This window comes from Ambystoma mexicanum, chromosome 6q (assembly GCF_040938575.1).
Source record: "Ambystoma mexicanum isolate Mex_15411 chromosome 6q, UKY_AmexF1_1, whole genome shotgun sequence".
NCBI lineage: Eukaryota > Metazoa > Chordata > Amphibia > Caudata > Ambystomatidae > Ambystoma > Ambystoma mexicanum.
In genome coordinates this window covers 350078805-350095018 of record NC_090937.1, presented here as the reverse complement: position 1 = coordinate 350095018, position 16214 = coordinate 350078805, and the positions used below count along the sequence as shown (strand labels likewise).

Genomic DNA, 16214 nt, shown 5'->3' with positions numbered 1-16214 from the left:
CTATACTAAAAGTGGTGTAATCGTTATGGCGCTACAGTGTTCTCTTATATGGTCCATTTTACTTTTCGGTTGCAGGAGGCATGGAGGATGAGAGTCCTGGGTGTGGGAGGGCTGGTGAACAGGAGTCTTCCTTTGCCATTCCCCAGCTACCTGGGCAAGACTGTTCTGGAGAACCTGGGAATGTTTTAGGAGGCCTTGCCACAGTGATGTCGATTTCGAACTGAAATGACACATTTGCAGCCGTATTTCCATGAAGGGTGCCTGTACAATAGGGATGCCACAGTATGATCTGCTAGCATTGGAACTGTATCCTGCATTTATCACAATATTGCGCAAGTATATAAAATTCCCCTCCAGGTAACAGCATTTTGGTAAAAACCGCTTCACGTTCAGAGATTCTGTAAGAAACGCAGACCACCAAGATAATCTTGGTTCATTTTGGTCGGTTTGCTTTATTTTGCTTCAACTATAATGGTTAAGGCATGTTGCAGACAAAAAATAGGTTTGTTTTGGGGTTCCAAATATTAAAAACCCAATTTATGGTAAGTGCTGTTATGTTGCATTGGATTCCAGTTCATAAGTCTATTTTTAGGATTATACCTGTTACACCAATACTAACTGTAGCAAGTATTTACTCATTACAATTGTATTGAATGCCACTTTACCAGCACTGATTGAATACTCCACTGAAACATTATTGGCGTAGCTGCTTTTCGCTGGCCTTGTACTACTACAGCTTTGTTGCATTATAAATATCAGATGCTTCTATTAACCAACTCAAACCTTTCTAGATTGTCCCTCGAACAAAGTTTTGTCCGAGGGACAATCTAGAAACGTAAGGGCACAGACAGTGGCATTCCTTAAACACGTTTTTCTTTTCTTCACATCTATGGAGGGCATATATGATCCGTTCTTGGGTACATAAAGTGCCATCTTTCTGAAGGAAAGTCTCACAAGGCAGCACAACAGTGACCACTTCTTAGCAGCTGCGATTGCGTTCCTCCTCATAAACATAAGAGCCAAGAATATATTGTGTGTCCAAGATTTGTGCGCAATATGCTACTTGATGCAGTTAAGAAAAGAACACCCACCCATCCTGGCACTATCATATCACTCGTATGTAAAATGCAACGGCAAGTAACACATTTTGTTAGAAGTTCAAAAGATGAGGCCTGAGGGGCATTGTATTGGCAAGATCAACTATTAAAGTCTGAGGAGCATACATATATTTGGTCGTTTCTTAAATTAAAGCATTGCACATTTGCTTGATGGCTGTCGTGTTCTTGGTTGTCATGTTCCATGTCCAACTTGTCAACTGGCCTCGTTCAGAGTGCAAAATGTGCATGATGCTAAACCTTTGGCAAATTGGCAAATAAGACATGGTGTGCTGTGTGGATGTATAGCATTGAGGTGGCGAGTTAATTTTTAATGGCTGGCTAGTAGCTTGCAACTTAGTTTTGCCCACCGTTTATAATTACAAAATTGGAAATGACATGTGCTTTAAGGTTATGTAAATATTATTTATTGCTACTTTAACGTAAGCAATTTACCGCTTATTTTAAGCATCCCACTAACCTTTTGCTCAAGTATGGGGCCTACTTCAGATTACTTGATTTACCCCAATTTTCAAACAATAGTAAGATGGCACCAAACAAACAACCATGCATAATCTATAATATTAAAGAGACCTTGTGGCTAAAATAAATTTAGTAAACTTGTTGCCCACCTTGTTTCAGGATCCTTCAGCTTGCGGCTGATGAAGCAAACGGGGTGCTCCCTACCTTTCCCATCCAGTTGACTGAGTACGGCACCTATTCCTACATTTGAAGCATCTGTCTGCACAATTTTTACAATAGATGTAAAAGTGAGCATAGAGGAATAGTGGGACGTGAATTCCTGTGATTCAAGTATTTCCAAATCTTTGTTGGCGAATGCTTTTACTGAGCCTTTTGTCATTTGATAATCCAGTAAGCACACTTTAAATCCAAATTAAATGTAAAAAAAAATTCACTGTGTGCTAGCTTCAGAATTTTCCAAAATTACAATTACCAGCAGTAACTGACCCATATGTATTACAAGCTTGCTGCTTTGAGAGGGCCAGCAATGTTTTCCGTTCTAGTGAACACATTTTGTTAACACTTAGACAGTACATTAGCCCTGCTGTCTTGGCTTTATTACTTTACAACAAATCACTGTCCTTTCACAGCAAAAAGAGCTAACGGATGGTAAAGCAGTATAAAGTAAATGAAGGTTGTTAAAATAGCAAGACCATGGTTCAATATGTCAAAACGGTATGACTTAACCGTACTGTGTAATAGCTGCAAGGGTGCAGAAGGAGGAGACCGACACACAGGTGGCACAGTGGTTGCTATAGACTTTTATTTAAGATCAAAGTAAAGATAACAATCTGACTTTCCCTACCTCAATTTACAGTGCTAATGGTCCTGTCGGGATGTTATTGCAACTAAAGAGTCAACTGTCCTGTGTCAAACGTACCTATCTCTGTCCCTTGCACTTTTTTTAAAAACATTTTTTAAAATTGTATTTGGTTTATTTACATTAAACCTTTTTACATATTCATTAGAAAAACCACTCCATCGCTACTAAACAAATCAGATCACTAACAATCCTACCTTCATTTAAAATATGCCTGATAAAAAAAAATCTATCCTTATTTTTATATTGATTTTTTTTTTATATGGAGCCCTCCCCTGGTCTTAAGAGGAGCCTAATTCCCTCCAGGTCTAGGAGAGCACCTTTTCAATAAACTTCATGCCTGCCAATACCGGGCCCCCCCCCCCCCCCCAATCATAAACATTTCCCACCATTCCTCAGTTGACGATTTTGATTTGATCTATGAACACTCCTAGGTAGTGACATGTTAGTTCTGTCAAAACACTACACATCATCAAACGAAATAACAATTCAATAACCCCCCTCCTCTTTAGAGTGTCTGCATGCTGCTTCTGTATTCTCCAGTTGTTTCCTCCTCAATTAGATGTCTCTAGTAGGTAGTATATTCAAGCGCGCTATCATAAACAGGTCTCGAAAATAGGCCGAGGGGAATTTCTGCAAATATCTAGGGATTTGGTTCAATGACCTATTCTCACTGCCCCTTTCCAAGGAGAGTCTGTTTGGCTTCCTTGATATTTGGGTATTCATCCAATCCCAATTTTGAAATTTCCGCTGATCTTTTAATGGGTTCTCTGTTACAATTTCAATTGGAATATTGTTATGCCGGAGTATGGCCTCACACTTCTTCCAATTCCCATACCATGTATCCCCTGTTTTTTGGGCTTTTTTCTCTTAGGATTTCTAGTGAAGGGGTGTCTCGTCACTCATGATGCATTTTCGGAATAATTGTTTTCCATACTGCAATTGACTGGAACCCCAGCTCAAATCGAATGTTTGTTAGTGAGTTCGGAAGTCTTAACGTCTTCCTCCTAGAAGTAACCTTCCAAGAGCGCCCAAACTTTCCATGGCCGATTTAACATTCCTTCAGCCCCATATGTTAGAATTTGAACCACCTTCCTTTTTATAGAAGGTTATTAGAGGGCACATTTAAAAGGTTCCGTATCTCCTTTGCATTGCTCTACCTTGTGCTGTTTAGTCTTAGCCCAAAGTTTCCCAAGGTGACCTTGGTCATTTACATTTCTATTCAGCATTGTTTGCACCGTCTCTAGACATCCCCTCACCCCCTATACGCCATTGGTGCATACTTCTTGGTTTCCTTTGAGCAGGGGCCATAATCGGGATCTTAGATTTTTTTAGCATTAGCATGGAGACCATTTGCCTCTCCTGCAGCCCTATTTGTGTTTGGTCAGCAAAGACCAGATCGTCCGTGTATAAAACCCAGGGACCTGGACACGGTTGATTTTCGGTGGAAAAGCCCAGACATACTTCTGGGAGTCACTGAGATCCACTATATATTGATTAAACTGAAAGGGGGCCAATGGACAACCCTGCTTTAAGCCCCCTACATGTAGGGATCTCGGCTGAAAGAACACCTGAATCGAGGTGTCGGTGTACAGGGCTCTAATCGCTTCCACCAGATCTTTTGGACATTTCCCTTCAGTGAATTTGTCCCAGAATCTGTCCCTTCTCAACCCATCAAAGAGCTTCAGGAGGCCGAGCATGAACAGATTCAGGGTTTTGCTCACCCCCTTAATGAATCCTGCCTTCTTGGCCCATTTGGTTAAATCGCGCAACAAGATTGTTGCAAACAACTTCCCTAAAGAGTCGAGGAGGGCAATGGGTCGGTAATTCTGCAGGTCATCCCGATCTCCCTTCTTGAAAATAGGTACCACCACTAATTCTCGCCAGGAGTCTGGTATCCGCTTAGTTATCAGGACCTGGGCAAAAACTTACAGTGCAAAGTCAGTCCAAAACTCCACATTTTCTCTTAATATCTGATTAGACAGACCATCCGGGCCAGCTGCACTTTAGGTACTCAGCCTTCCAATCATCAGCTTGACTTCTTCTCGCTCAATATTAATTGCCCAACTCGCCTCCCACAAACCCACAGGTTATTGCCTTTGTGATGTTGTTCAGTCTCCCTTTTCTCAAATAGTTTGGTTTAGAAATCTATCCATTTTAACTCAGTATCTGGCTAATCATGTGACTCCGCTCCGAGCCCCTCGACATTATTCAGCAGACTCCACAGATTTCTTGTGTTTTGTCTTACAGACAGCTCTCAGCATTTGCTCAGCATCAAACTGCAATCTTGTAGCTCTAGATGCTAATAGCCAGTTATTATACTGCTGCTTCCTTTTTTTAACTTGGGCGGATACATCAACTTTATTTTCCTTCTTTAGCTTCCTAATGTCTACTCTCTATTTTTTGCGATTACACACCTCATTATTAGTGGCATGTATCGGATGGAATTCAGGCCTTCTAAACATACCCTGCTTTTCTGTATAGCCCCTCAAAATCCAGGAATAGTCAACTTCACTAGGATAGATTGACACATGTTCTTCAAAACGTTTCAACATCCTTGGAATTTCCCATGATTTGATTCTGAGCCTATTCTGGCCACCTGTCGGCTCGAATGGATTACTCATACATTGGCTCTTTCCCCTTCCTGTATTTCCCAGTTCAGAGCTAACCAGTCATAATCATTTGACTTCATCCTTATTTCCAATTTTAGAAAAGAAGCAGCAATATTCTCTGACACAAAGCAATAATCTAAGCAGGCACCCCCTCTTATTTGGCCAGTCAAATAAGAGGACCCGAGACTGCACTACAGGCAAGTGCCTCGCTTAATCCCCTGATGGTCCAGGCTCCATGCGGGGGGTGGGGGGACGGAGGGCAAGGCCATACACCAGGCTGCGTAGCGGTGACATGTGATTGAGTTTTAAGCCTCCGGCGCGAGAACCAGTGCGTGGGAGGGGTAGGGGGGGTTCCACAGCCATGAAAGCGTTCTGGAATCCTCCAGTAAAGAGGACCGGGCGAGTGCTCTGGACATAGGGACCCAGGCCACGTGGTGAAAAAACAAAAAGTAGCCCTTGGGATCCCTGGGCAATGAGGATTCCTCATCCAGAGGACTGGAGTAACGCACTGGTAATAAGGCCCTGGGCTGTGTGGTGAAAACAAACGGCAGTTCCTGAGATCCCCCGGCAATGAGGGACTGCGCCGAAACTGCATTCTACACAACAATAGCAGCACAAGCTGCACTTCCCTGATAATTCTCCTCCCCACAGCAAATAAACCCGTGTCTGGCAGCCACGCTAGGCACAGCGCCAGGGAAAGTCTCAGACAGAAAGCTGGGAGGGTAGAATTTTAGGAGTGACACCACGGTGGCTCCAGGGCTACTGAAGCATATAGGGGAAGCAATTGCGACTGGAGCGTTGTGAGCCCTTACAGCTGTTACATATATGTAGAGCTCTTGTTAGAGCTTAGCCACAACTAACATGTGGATATCCACACCAGGCACCCTAAAGTGGGGCTTGGGGCAGAAATAGTGTGCGAGTAAGCACTAGCATCTCAGCAGCTGAGTGCCTCCCAAGTCAGCCAAGACGAAACCAAGTCCACCCACGCTCAATGGCTTTGCCAGGGCCAAGCAACAGGTTCCTGGAGGAGATATGGAACCTGCGTAAGGGAAAGGGTGCGAGGCTATGGAGCTGCATAACCAAGTGATGCTGGCATTGGCGGTTTTGAAAGTCTCACCGGGCACGCAGATTGCAGCAGTGCAAATAGATGTCAGACTGTTGCGCCAGGATGTGTGTAACTTGGCGGAGCGCACCGCCACCCTGGAGACTCAAACAAAGGAGAATACAAGAGCGCTCCGGGAGATGCATGCGGATGTCCACGTGTTGCAGCAGAAGGTTGACCTCCTGGAAAACAGTGGAAGAAGCAGTGGGGCGTGCCAGGAGGAATACAATTTGCATCATAGGCTTGCCGGAGGGAGAGGAGGGAGCTGACCCTACGTCTTATATTGAGAACTTGTTACTCCAGGAGATTGAGCCTGGGAACCTCACGCAAGAATTCACAATTGAGAGGGCACATAGGGCACTGACTAGGTGCCCCCAACCAGGAGCGCCTCCGAGGCCAATCATCGCTAAGGTACTGAACTATAAGGACAGGGAGAAAATTCTGGCGTACTCCAGACAAGGGGCAAACTGAAAAGGGCTTCGGCAGATCTGGCGGTCTACCTTGATTTTATACTTTCCAAGTACAGAACAATCTGGCGCAATTCTCAGCGGCCAAATCAAGGCTCCAAGTGGCAGGCCTGAAGTACATGCTGATCTACCCTGCGCGACTCAAAATTACACATGAAAACATTACCGGATTCTTTGACCTTTGGAGGAAGCATGGTCGTGGATGGATGGATGGATGGTCGTGGATGGATGGATGGATGGATGGATGGATAGGGAAAAGCTATGGCCTGGTTGTCGCGACCCTTACCCCAGACCCCCACTGGCAAGTCCACTTGCCAGGTAGGATCAGGGCTTGGGGCTCCAAGGCCTGGCATCCAGTCCTGGCACCAGGCTCATACACTTTGAATAACATGTGTAAGGTGGACTACTTTTTTCATTTGGGCCTGCAGCCAACATGGAAGCACCCGCCTAGCTTGGTTCCTAGGAACTAAGCTATGCGGTATAGTGTTTTGGGTGTAGTGGCCTAGGGACTACTTTACCTGGACTACTTTGTTGAGGCTATTTAAACCACACCCGAACAAGAAAGCATGCTTCGTGTTACTTTGCAGACTGCAACGTGACGGCTGTTTTGGGTTCTACATACTCGGCTTATGCACAGGGAGTCCTAATATGGATTGCTCCCTCAGTACCCTTCAGGATCACCCACGTTAAAACGGATAATAAGGGCAGAATGGTGGAGTACAGGGCCTCCTTGAACAAGGGGAATACATGTCTGGTCAACACTTATGCCCCCAAACATGAAGCAGCCTCGTTCTTCCAAACTCTAAACCCCAGGTTAGGCCGGGTCTGTGGCTCAGTGGACTAATGCAACCACTACAGGGACCTGTGTTTGACCCCATGGTCACAGGTTCAAATCCCTGCAGGTCCACTCACCCCTTCATCCTTCCGAGGTTGATAAAATGAGTACCATCTGGTATTAGCGCCAAGATGCCCCTTTTGGGGTGAAAGTACGCTTTACAAACACACCTGTTAGGTTATGTTATGTTTTTTAGGCCCTTATAGGAATAGTAACATGATATGGGTAGGCGACTTCAACTGTACACTAAACCCTCTCCTGGACAGATCAGACACTAAATATACTAGCCGGGCGCCGCCTGCTAAGACGCTTCAGAAACTCCTAGACTCCTTCCCCTGGTGGATGGTTGAAGAGCTCTTCATATGGACACCAGACACTACTCGGCGCCACATGCAGTACACACAAGAATAGAATAGCTCCTCTTCTTACGCATGCTCAGTATAAAGGTAAGAGTTTTGTCGGCCAACGCCCCACTCAGTCTGCAATGGCAATATATGCCCCCTAGAGCTCTGATCCCTATGTGGCAGCTCAGAAGTGAGTCATTGCAGGACCCCCCCCCCCCATTCCATGATGTCATCACCGATTATGTTTCGTATAATAAAGGAAGTGTCCCTAGTGCAGGGACCTTCTTGGAGGCATTGAAGGTAGTGATCAGAGGAGTGGCTATAGCAGGATCAAACTGCGTTCAAGCAAGTATTAGCAGGGATTTGTCCAACGCAGAGCAAAGCTTGAGACAATTAGAACAGTCTCAAGAGCAGCTACCGCACAAGAATGAAAGGGTCTTTGAACCAAGACAAAGATGCTTGGAATGTTGGGAGAGACTGGGAAAACGCAGCTTTGCAAAATATACTGAGAGGCAAAACATAGGAGGGAATAAACCCAGCCGTCTGCTGGCATGGCTGTACAAAAAACGGGGATAAACAGGGCCCCATACACTAGATATAAACAAAACCACAGGATTTGTGAGATAACGAAAAGTGTGTCAATGACGAGTTTCTTGAATTTTACCAAAACCAGTATCTCGAAGGACCCTGGGAACCAAGGGCCGATTTAGAGGAAGTGCTGGATGAAATGGTACTTCCAGTGTTAAGTCAGGAGGCGAGGGATAGCTTGGAAGCACCTCTCTCCCGGGAAGATGTATACAAAGGACGATTGTAACCCTGCCGATGGGGAAGACGTTGGGATCAGATGGGCACCCCATTGACTTCTATAAGAAATATGCCCAAGAATTGGCCCCTCACTTGCTTAGCACCTTTAATGATTCCTATGAGGTGGGGGTTCTACCACTGAGTTTGAGGGAATGCATCATAATACCACTTCTTAAGCCCCACAAGTCTCCGGAGGAGTGTAGCTCTTACAGGCTCCTCTCAATGCTTAACCAGGATAGCATGATACTTGCAGCTATACTTGCAAATCGGATGAAAAAAGTGATACATGACCTGGTGCTGCCAGATCAAATGGTCTATAAACCAGGACGATGCATGTCCTGGAACCTGAGACGATTGCATCAAGTGGTAGATAGCACTGCACCCTGGGACATAACTCGCCCAATAGCCACAATGGACACAGTTAAAGCGTAGGATTCCGTAAAATGGGACTGGCTTTACGCAACTCTGTGCAGGTTTGGGCAGACATATATCAAGTGGGTACAACTAGTGTATACTAGACCGATTGCTAGGGTCAAAACGGAGGAATACATCTCGGAGGCGTGGGAAGTGGAGAAGGGGATGAGACTGGGTTGCCTGCTGTCGCCACTGCATTACTTTCTAGCCATGCACCCTATTGCCCAATATCTCGGGGCGGAATACATGGGGGCAGGCATTGAAATAGACAGGACCAGACATCTGATATTCATGTATGCAGATGACATGTGTTTATATATTCAAAACCCTGAAGGTAACTGGGAACTGTTGCTGGAAGCGATGGCGCTCTTTGCGAAATTGTCGGGGATTACAATTAGCGTGGATCCAAGGGTGTTGGGAGGGTGTTCTTGCTCTACAGTGGAAAGTGTCTACGTTCAGGTATCTGGGAGTCAACGTGTATCACGACCCAGCAGTGGAGCATGCACAGAACACACTGAGGGCTTTGGAGGGGGTTAAGAGTTCTATGAGGGTCTGGCCCAGAATGCACCTATCGCTGATGGGCATGGCAGATCTGTTGAAGATGGTAGTGCTGGCCAGGTTCATGCACTTCTTTGTCAACGTTCCGTTGGTTAGTATTTGTAGAGGATTCCTGTGGCAAAACAGGCGGAATCAAATGGCGCTATCACCACTGAAAAGGCCGCATGCAGAGGGTGGCATCAGGGTACCGCAGTTCGAACTATACTGAGTAGCAGGGCAGGTACAGTTTGTGGTGAAATGGTTGGCAGATGTCCTCCCTACCAGAGACACATTTATGCTGCAGCACAAAGGGTTGCACTATTACCTGAAAGAACTGATGTGGATCACGAAGCCCCGGGGTGGCCGTTGTTCGCACCTAGTATCCCTAGGACTGAAAATGTGGGACAGAGCTTTGGAGGCAGTGGGGCTCATGGAACCAATATCCGTGTAGATTCCGCTGGTCCCGGTGATGGCATTTTCAACAAAAGGTAGGAGGTGATATACGCACGAAATGGGAAACGTGCAGGTTGGCTTCAATACTTATTGCAGGATATGACCTTTGTACACTTTCAGAGGCAGCACGCACGGGAATACATAAAGACCAATATATGTTACACAGCGCAATAAAGATTTTCCAGAATAACTTAGTCTTGATTCTATTAAAGACAGAGGTGAGCATTATGCTTATTTCTTTATTTTAAACCACAGAGAAAGCTCAGTAGCAAATTTTATGCACCAAAATTGACGATATTACATAAAAACATGAAAAGGGTGCAGAAATCCCATGAACAACAAAACCATTTAAAATTGTAAAGGAAACTCTAGTCCATAAATGAAGTCGCTGAGGAAAACAAACTCAGTTTACCAGGAGGCTTGGCCAGGTTCATAACTGGTCACAGAACATGTGACAAAGTATTCGAATAAGTTGCAGACAGTCCCTCAAAATAGGAGCTAGCACTGCACTACTTCCTCTTTCGACACTGAGAACCATGATAACGGAAGAACGGATATTGATGAAGTCGTGAGGCTGTTGACATTCTGCGCAACCTGATCAGATCAAGCGGGCTTGTCCGAGGTACCTATCGCAAGGAGAGAAAATCAAGGGTTACTTAATGAGTATAATAACCCTATTAAATGTGTATGGGAGGGAAAGAAATTAACCACATTATTAAATAACTTGCATAGTATACGATAAAGCAAATTCATAAGCTTGCAAATAACATTCAATAACTGTACGCTCTCACGCTATTGCGCTGTTTATTTCTTTAATCGGGTGGGATCATGCTCGCCTCCGTGTCTTTAATAGAATCAAGACTTTCTTAAAAGTTATTCTGGAAAATCTTTATTCTATGTCCAGACCGGAGGCTCTTATTATGCTAGTTTAAAGCTTACTTACCACTACAGATGCGGGTTGCTCTACTGGTTTCGGGTAGAATTGTTTGAAAATGGACTCGCCTTCCCAGTTGGCCTTTCTCATAATGTCCTCTAACCGAACTCCTACTTGGAAAGCGTGTAATGAAATCCCCATTTATCTCTTGCAGTGCTCAGCAAAGAAAGAGGAAGTGATGCAGTGCTACCTCCTATTTGGAGGGACTGTCTACAACTTATTGGATGCCTTTGTCACATATTCTGTGACCAGTTATGAACCTGGCTAATCCTCCTGGGAAGCAGAGTTTGTTTTCCTCAGTGACTTTGTTTATGGACGAGTTTCTTTTACATGTTTAAATGGTTTTGTTTTTCATGGGATTTCTGCACCTTTTTCATGTTTTTATGTAATCTGATCAATTATGGTGCATAAATCTTGCTGCTGAGCTTTCTCTATGGTTTTAAAGAAAGAGAAGCATAGTTGGAGCCTCCGGTCTTGACTCAAGAGGGAGATTACGCGTTGGTGGCCCACATATAGCGAACTAATGGGGAAACACGCGGTGGTAGATGTCCTATATCACATAGCTGAAGGCGGGCACACCATATTGCGGCTATGTGACCTTTTGCTGTCTAATGGGCCTCGCTGTCCTCTAGCAATACGGGGTAAATGGGAGGAAGACTTGGGGCAGGGGGATGGTAGAGTTCACAGATGCAAGATGGGGGCAGGTGCTGGAATACCACAAGAGTATCACAAAATGCAATACTGCAGCTTATACAGCTGCTGGTGACACACAGGGCATACTCGAGTCCTCAGAGGATCTCACGGTTTCCAGGTGCGACAGTACAAGTGTGTCCCAGGTGCAAGGCAGTGGAGGCTGGGCTGTTGCATATGTTTTGGGCATTCCCAGTGGTGGGGCTATACTGGCAGAGGGTGGCGAGCAGGCTACACAGAGGGGGGTTGAACCTGGATGTTCTTTCCCTGGGAGCATGTTTGTTGGGTTGCTTTCCACATCCCAAGGGAATAAAATATGCCCATAAAATATTAGATTTGGCGTGCATCCTGGCCGACTAGAATGGCTATGTCATGGAATTCTCCCAAAGGCCCAGCAGTCGAGGATTGGTGGCGGATCTGAAGCAGTGGGCGATGGTGGAAACTGTGGCTTGGAAGAGGGCTGTGTAGGGTAGCCAAGGAGAGGCCACGGCGGGTATCACGGAATGGGAGACCTGTTGCACATTCTGTTTGCGGGGGAAGCTATAGAAGGAGAGGAGGTGGATTAAGACTAATAACTGAGAGAGGTGTCGAACACTATGTAACATTCTTAATAGATACTGTACCAGTGGATTAGGCAAGCAGGGGTTGGGAGGGGGGAGCTTGGGGTAGTGTTTAAGAAATGTTAGTGGTCAGATGTTTACATTGTTCAGTGATATGTTGTTGTTTATGTATCTGTTAAAACCAATAAAATAAATTCGAAAAAAAAAAATAGGTTTAGTCCTCAACCAGGTCTCCTGAAGACAGATAAGGTCAAAATGGCTCCGCCCTAAATTTGAGGACCCAAAAAGGTCCATAAATCCTCTCGTTTTCCTTGAACTGAGCCATAGGGAATCCCCTTCTCTTTCCAGGCTCTAATGATGTTGTGGCCCCACCAATGCTGCGGCCAGCCAGGCCCAGCTTTCACTTTTGCCTCCGTCCAACTTGGATTTCAGCCCACACCCCGCCTGAGGCTTCTTTGCCTTTTAATTTATGATGGCTGTTGTTAATTGGCACACTTGCCTCATACTGGACTGGTCCTTGGTAGGAGCACTTTTTTGGTTAATCGCCTCCACTGGCGTTATTTTCTGATCCTTCATCACCTTATGGGACTTTAGTGATTGGTTGTCAAACGTAATCGAGAATTGCTGGCGATGTTCCCCTTTAGTTTCTTCAGCGTTGGGCATTCTAGAGCCCTGGCAGGTCCCCCAGTAGTATTCTGGCGGGAGATAGTGGGAAGAACACGATTTCCCTCCATCGTAGGGTAGTTTGATACTTCAAAGCCCAGTCGGAGCAGATCATCACTATGCTCGAATATCATTGATTTAATGGCCTTGGCTACTAAATGCAGCATCACCCGGGCCATACGTATTTCATCCACAAATTGTACCACTTGGATGTCATCTGTAGTAATTGTTCTTCGTTTTGGGATGTGATGGAATAGGACCATTGCGTTCCGGCAATCTAGGATCAGATCATCCTTTGATGTTAGGCGCTCCAGGTAGATCCGGTTAGGTTCCCTCTTGATACTTTGTTGCGATCTCCTTAAGCTGAACACCGGCGTCTCCACTTGCTTCTTACTGACTCCCTTAATCATGGTCTATCTGGGTGTCCTTCGGTCCCACCAGGTCTTTCAATCCCCCCTGCCTTGTATTCTCATTTTGTTCCACCGTAGGGCTTTTCACAATGTTTGACCGCTTTTCTTCCATAGTGTCACACCCCTGGAGCATCGCAGAACTCCTTCCTAAGCACAGAAGCCAAATGTAAGTGACCCCTCCACCCTTGTATGGCACGAGTCCCTGACTTCCAGGTACCTTGAGGCAGCCGAAGAGGGTTAGGAAGAGGTTGTAGTTGGGGAAACCGGAAAAAGGGTTAGGGTTTCCTTGCAATTGGATGGGTAACAGGGAACATAGGGAAAGTAACATCCAAGATACCAGCGTCCCTTGACTGATGGCACCTCTTGATAACTTGACTCAGTGCTATGTCCTTCTTGATTAGAGATTAGTACCTAATAGTTCCTGACCAAACTTGCCTCCCTCCTAACATAGCAACAAACATAAGCACATGTAGTTCTAGATGGCCATGAACAGCTACTGCGTATAAACCTAAAGACACAATGCACGAACTTCAGGGTAACATATCTGTGCACTACCTTCAGAATGGTGCTCTCAAGCCCCTCTTTAGCTACCACTTTGATACGTAGCTCATGATAAGCAATATGGTATGTTACACAACATAAATAATGACAAGAGCAAGCTGCACATACAACATAGCATTTTCCCTCCTTGTCCTTGCCATGATACCAGCGGTATGTATTCCAAGTCCGCTTGAAATGAAAGGTTTTAAACAAGTTCACCAGGCTCCCCCTTCTGCGCACTGAAAATGGTGCGCAACAAGTGTCCATAAGAATCAAACATGCCCGTGCAGGTTTTCACAGCGTTCCTACTTGGAGATCTCGGCGCACTGTGAGCTTTGCGCAGCAATGCAAAACAGAATTTAGAAATGCACACTCTCCCATAACACTAAACTGAGGCCTGGGGGGGGGGGCTCGACAGCACCTCCCCAGGCATGAGATGATCCTGCGTTGGATGGGTCACCGTCATCGCCTTATACTGCTCATGAAAGGCACGAAGCATCGAACGCCTTGCTTCACCGCCGGCCCAGATTATGACAACAAACCACCTTCGTGAGTGCTCCTGCTTTCCACGGCCCGTGCCTGCCATGCCAACAATCGCCAACAGGCAGCACGGGCCGGGGAGGAACTTAAGTAGGCGCTTTGAACGTGATCCGGCACATCTGCTCAAATGGTCACTGGAATCATGGAAAACCATTCCCATTGCATACTGCAACAGCAATTTCCCCAGCTGCTGGATAGCGCAGTCCCTCATTTCCAACAGCGAAACCCCTAATTCCTTACACATAGTCTTAAATGGAGAGAATCGGTCATCGCCAGTTATCTCTATTCAGAGCTGTTGACCTTCTAACTGTTGCTTAGTTTCCCATATGTTCGAGATGTAGCACTTGTCTGCCAATTTCCACCAAATCTGTGGTGCGTCCATTCCGCCATTCCTCGGCTTCTTCTTCAATGACTTCTAAAAGATCACTCAAACAGGAGTCTTGACAGTCCCTCCTGTTCATTAGCTCCCCATTGAGCCTAAATCCACAGATTGGCTGACCTTCATTTTCTGAATTACAGCAGTTACTTCTTGTTCCTTTTTTTTGCGGTTTCACATTTGGAGGTTGTAGGATGGGGGTGGGGAGGTCTCAGGAAAGCCTGAGATCCATTTGATTTTCGTTTCCCTCCTTTTTTTCATTTTTTTTCAATGTTCTCATATCTTCTGTTGGGGCTTTAACCTGGGTTCTCAGTGGCCCCCCTATTTAAGTCTGAGCTTTGGAATATCGAGAACACATTTCCATCTGTAGAACTTCTCAGCTTTTCTTTTCTTGCACGTTAGTGACTTCCTTCAGGTTCCCATCTTGCTCAAAAGGCTGGGACATTTTCACTTCTTTTCTACCTTGATCCAAGTTCTCAATTAACTCCTTATTCGATCTTCTTGTTTGTTGTTCCACATCCACTTGCAGTCTCCTAATACGGCCACCATCAAAGTGGACTCATCCAACTCCTCACATCTTGCTAGATCGCATAGACGGTCCAATTCCGGGATGATTTGGCTTCCTTGTCCGGCCATTCCTGAACTTGTACTACAAAGCTTTCCAATTAGCTCATTTTAGAGTGAGTCATCGCTATAAGCGTAGCTTGGTCTTTCAATGTGTCATTAAGAGCTTTGTATAATTTCCCGAAAGGTGCCAATGACAGGGTAAGTGTTGCCATCAGAGTATTTTGCAGATAGGCCAGATCTGTAGTAATACGGGCCCCTCCGTGTCTCGCTTCAGCCTGGGGGTCCTGCTTATATCTCCTTTCATGCTGAGGTTGGACTACTATCTGTGGCAAAACACCTATTCATTTGAGGGATTTGACGCAAGCTTTGGGTTTAGCCAGGATTAATTTCCTAATCTTTCTTTTAAGCTTGCTCGGCTTAGACATTTTTGGTTTTCAATCCTTGCTGTTAAATTTAGGATGTCTTTCGATAGACGGGCCACCAACGTTGGTGATTTTGATTCCTCCTGTCCCACATGGATGGCATTTGCTTCACTTATGCCCACAATTCACGGCCGTCCTGGTCAGTGTTCAGTTTTTCCCCAAAAGTACCCAGTCTTCCTATGGGGGCATTGTTCATGTTACAAAACTGCCCTTCCTTCATCTTTAATACCTCCAAGTCACTTTGCAGGGCAAGCTCAGCCACGGAGTGAGCAAAATTGTCCCCAGTCAGTAAATCTGATCTTGGGAGCTCGATACCTTCAGATTCCCTTTGAGGGTACTCATCCTGATTGCCCGTATTTTTGACGAAAGGGGCAGTGAAAGTGTCAATCTCCTGTGAGGGGGCAGGGGGTTTCAATGTCCATCCCTGCGTGATGCCGTTTTGACTGCAAGTGCGTTCGGGACCCAAGTCCCGCCATACCAGCACCTCACTCTTTCACACCCCCCCATG

At 45.6% G+C, this 16214-nt stretch overlaps 1 protein-coding gene and 1 long non-coding RNA gene across 4 annotated transcripts in view; one reads left to right on the top strand and one right to left on the bottom strand.

Annotated features, from left to right (window-relative positions):
* The window catches only part of SLC44A1 (solute carrier family 44 member 1), an 889643-nt gene that overhangs the window by 71532 nt on the left and 801897 nt on the right, over window positions 1-16214 (top strand). The gene's annotated exons all lie outside the window — the stretch shown is intronic.
* The window catches only part of LOC138516029 (uncharacterized), a 300011-nt gene continuing 294038 nt past the window's right edge, over window positions 10242-16214 (bottom strand). For both annotated transcript variants that reach the window (XR_011282209.1, XR_011282208.1), the window contains exon 4: window positions 10242-10630. This is a non-coding gene — a long non-coding RNA (uncharacterized lncRNA). The remainder of the gene's footprint in view (window positions 10631-16214) is intronic.